The sequence below is a fragment of the Tursiops truncatus genome, chromosome 18 (assembly GCF_011762595.2).
Source record: "Tursiops truncatus isolate mTurTru1 chromosome 18, mTurTru1.mat.Y, whole genome shotgun sequence".
Taxonomy (NCBI): Eukaryota; Metazoa; Chordata; class Mammalia; order Artiodactyla; family Delphinidae; genus Tursiops; species Tursiops truncatus.
In genome coordinates this window covers 2,127,488-2,131,679 of record NC_047051.1, presented here as the reverse complement: position 1 = coordinate 2,131,679, position 4,192 = coordinate 2,127,488, and the positions used below count along the sequence as shown (strand labels likewise).

At 40.0% G+C, this 4,192-nt stretch overlaps 1 long non-coding RNA gene across 1 annotated transcript; it reads right to left on the bottom strand.

Annotated features, from left to right (window-relative positions):
• Positions 1 to 225: 225 nt before the first annotated feature.
• LOC141276971 (uncharacterized) lies at positions 226 to 3,882 on the bottom strand. The gene is made up of 3 exons (XR_012327458.1): positions 3,769 to 3,882; positions 1,940 to 2,135; positions 226 to 366 (listed from the first exon to the last, which is right to left on the bottom strand). It is a non-coding gene; the product is annotated as an uncharacterized lncRNA (long non-coding RNA).
• Between the last annotated feature and the right edge of the window lie 310 nt (positions 3,883 to 4,192).

The window sequence follows — 4,192 nt, the reverse complement described above, 5'->3', positions numbered from 1 at the left end:
TTAGTGTGAGGATTTAGATGAATCTGACAAGGAGTCGGGCCATGTTTAATGTCTGTTGTAGTTACAGACGCCAAGGCTTCAGACTCCTCTACTGGCAGAAGTGAGCTAGAAAGAGAGAGAATGAATACCCAATAATTGTTTTACAAGTACTGAATTTAATTTCTCAGAAAGATGATGTGCACTTGCACAAAGTATTCATTAACATTTACTGTTTACTGTGGGAGCAGTGGGAACATCAGTGACCACCCTGATAGCAGAAAATGCAAACTTCCTGGCCAAGCCAACAGCATCTGCTTCAAAATTAGTAGTTACTTTTGCAAAGACTTTGACCGAAGGTGACAGTCCATCCCATGGTTCCATGTTTACCTATTATTTTATAAAACAAGATTTGTCACTAAGACCAAATAACCGGCCTCTTTAATTAATCTCCAAACGTAATTTTCAGTGAATGTGCAAAAAGTGAACTGGTGGTTAGTTCATGCGTTCCTCCATGAGCAGAATAACTTTATAAATAGTTGCATGACGCAAGTCTTAAATCATTGTCATCTGCTAATTCAAACAGAAAATCCGTTAACAGGTTCAATAATAATGCTGTTTTTCTGAGTCATACAGTTAAAGTAAAACTTTTGGATATAATCCAGTCAACAACGAAAATTCCGACATTTTCAGCAAATGTTATTGTAAGTTCAATTAAAAAGTTAAACTTTAAGGTAAATTGAGCACGGGGAGGAGGAGAGTGATGGTGGAGATACCAGTGCTGGTGGAGTTCTGTATCACAGTTAAGCCAATGTTCTCGTTAAACTGAGAAAACGATGCAAACTTAAGGATACTCAGTATTGATTGTGACCCAGCAAAGACCACCTCGCAGACCCTCAGGAACCGCCACTGAGTTACAAAGAAAAGCTCTTTGAAAACCATGTACCTAGAGAGTATGATTTAAACACCTATTTATTCCTTTCTCGTTTGCCCCAAAGTTCTCACTCGGGGCTCTTGCTCTCGGTCCCATCCTTCGCGGTGTCTGTTCGCTTCTCACCTGGACTTCACTGCCCCCCCACCGACTTACCTCCCATTCCCATAAGCTTTAAGGGCACACTCCACTCTCATCAGAAAGTCTATCCTGAACAGACGGCCCAGCATTTCCAACATGCCTGTACTCTAGAAACTGCACCAATAATGACAGCAAGCATTTACGTAGTGCCAATAGTTTACACCTCCCTCCTGCCTCGCCACAGAACACACATTCTCACCAGGGACTTTACCTGCCTTCCCTTTCGCATTATTTCCCAGAAACAAACGTTGGTATTATTGAATGTATGTATTTATTCCTTTGACTCCTCTTTGCCAAACGCAATTCTAATCTACGCCCTTAACCTGTGTGATCACACCTTACAATAAACTCCACGCCCACCTCCTGGGGACTTAGAAGAGTCTGCCAGTGTCCGTGGTGACTACAGCCCGAGGGTAACAGGCATCCTTTGGGATGCCCAGAGGGCTTCATCTCTGCAGACATTCAGATGAAGCCCTGGATGGCCACGGCAAAGAGGGCTTTGAATGACACCCTCTCTTGCTTTCTTCCACCAGCAGAACATGACGGCAGCTTCAAAATGACAGAAATAGTCTTCCAGAGGGCCTCCCTGCTCTGCTTAGATGTCGGCTTAAGAAGAAGCTTGAAAGAAATTATATGTTGCATTGTGCTTGAAACTTTCATTCTTTTGTCAACTGTAGTAGGGAAAAAACTCCACCCCCTCACCAGCGTTTCAACTCGGCATCTTTTGTTGAGAGAGTAGAAAAGGTAGATATAGGAATTCTAACCCATAATTTGGTGCTAACATAATGGAGAGAGACATGTAGCCACATAATAACTACATGCTTCAGCAGATTACTTAGTAATATATTTTTTTGAATTACCAAGTTACTTTAAACGTAATTACCATGTTACCTGACATTCTCAGATCTCCTTGCAGTTCTCGGAATATAAAATCATGTCATCTTTCTGTCGTTACGATTCATTTGTAATTGGGCAGGAATCTGGCAGAGAGCTCCAGTGTGGAATACGCCAACTGTGCTATCTACAGGGCTATCAGGAAATAGCAGGCGCTCACACTGTAATTAACGGGCAAATTCCTGTGTGGTAACTAGAGTTTTGAGAATGAAAAACATGTTCATTATTAGAAAATCCCATGAAAAATTCACAGTATCACAGACTTCGCCCCTGCAGGGTAGAGTTTCACTGGAAATACCATTTCCCCACACACTGTGCTGTGCTTTGTTAAAACTCTACAACATTCAAAAGAGCTTGACAGGAACATTACACAAGGAAGAAGGCTTCCAAATTAAGAACTGGTTTGTCAGAATCACCTTGTTTTTCTACAATGTGATTATAAGGCGCAATTCAGCGCAGAAGATTTAAATTTGGAAGTTCTCAAATTACTAGAATCAGACAAGACTGTCGTAATCCAACTTCACCTCTCTTGTGGTCCCATAATGCACCTCCTAAAATAGCATTACTCTAAGACTCAAAGGACATTTTTCTTCTGTGAAAGCTTATATGAATTTGACAGCTCAAATTTTATTTTGTTTTTATTTGTATTAAAGGGTATCTGTTGTTTCTCCTTCAGGAAACTGCATTATCACAGTGAAGAATTTCTAGACATGTGACTCACACAGGTTATTTCTTGTTGGCTGGCTCGGTTGAGAGGAGGGTAGAATTATGAGACCAGAGCCTTGGGTGCAAACCACATCTGCATATGTGTGTGGCCACACGGCCACAGATGACACCTGGCTGTAGACAGCAATCTCATATTTATGGGCAGGGTCATGAGGAACTGAGACTAGGGGACAGATCAATACAAACCACACCTGTACTGAAGGAAACATTCCACCCTGCTTATTTACGTCAGGACATGGATACCATCTATCTACACAAACAGCAGCATTGAGGATGCTGGATAAAGTAAAGATGATGCATGTTTCCAGAGTGAAGTCAGTATTTCAGCACTCTGACCTCACATCAGCAGGAACGCTGCCAGAGTTTACTCTTCACGGCTGTGCATCTAAAGAAAGAAATTAGAATGACAATACACAGTGTGTGCTGAGGTGCGCCTATAAATGGAAAATGTCTCTTAGGAAATCACGGTCAGAGTTTTGACTGGTATCAGTAGTTATTACCCCTCAGACTATAGCAACTGGTAATAATTCTGCGTCGAATCTTTGGTAGAATTCAGCAGTAAAGCCGTGGGGGCCTGGGCTTTTCTCTGTGGGTAGTTTCTGATTGCTACTTTAATCTCTTCGTATGGTATAGGTCTACTTAGATGGTTTCTTCTTGAGTCAGATTCAATAGTTTGTGTCTCTCTAGGAATCAGGTTATCTAATTTGTTGGCCCACAGTTGTTCACTGTGTTCCTTTTCATCCTTTTTATTTCTGATTAGTAGTAATGTCTCTTCTTTCATTTCAAATTCTAGTAACTTGAGACTTTTATTTTTGTAGCTAAATGTTTGTTAGTTTTCTCAATCTCTCCGAAGAATCAGCTTTTGGCTTCATTTATTATCTCTCTGTTTTACTATTCTCCTTTGAAATAATATCTGCTCTGATGTTTATTATTTTATTCCTTCTGCTTACCTGAGCTTAGTGTGCTTTTATTTTTCCAGTGTCTTAGGATAGATTATTAGGATAGTGAACTGCGATCTTTCCCTTTCTTAATGTAGGTATTTACAGCTATACATTTCCCTCTATTTTACCTACTTCCTAGAACTCTTATGTATATCGTACCTTCATTTTCATTTATCTCAAAGTGTTTTCTGATTTCCATTTTGATTTCTTCTTTGACCCACTGGAAGTGTATTTCACGAGTTTCCCCCAATTTTCTCTTGCTATTGATTTCTAATTTCATTCCATTGTGATCAGGGAACACAGCTTGTATTCATTTTGTTCTTTTACATTTATTGAGGTTTGTTTTATGGCTCAGAGTATTCTCTATTCCAGAGAAAGTTCCATGTGCACTTGAGAAGAATGTGTATTCTGCTGTTGCTGGGCGGAAGGTTCTTAGATGTCATTTAGATCTAGTTGGCTTATGGTGTTTTTCAAGTCTTCCAATTTCTTACTGAATTTCTATCTAATTGTCCCATCCATTACTGAAAGTGGGTTATTGAAGTTTCCAACTGTTCATGTTTGATTACCTATTTCTCACTTCATT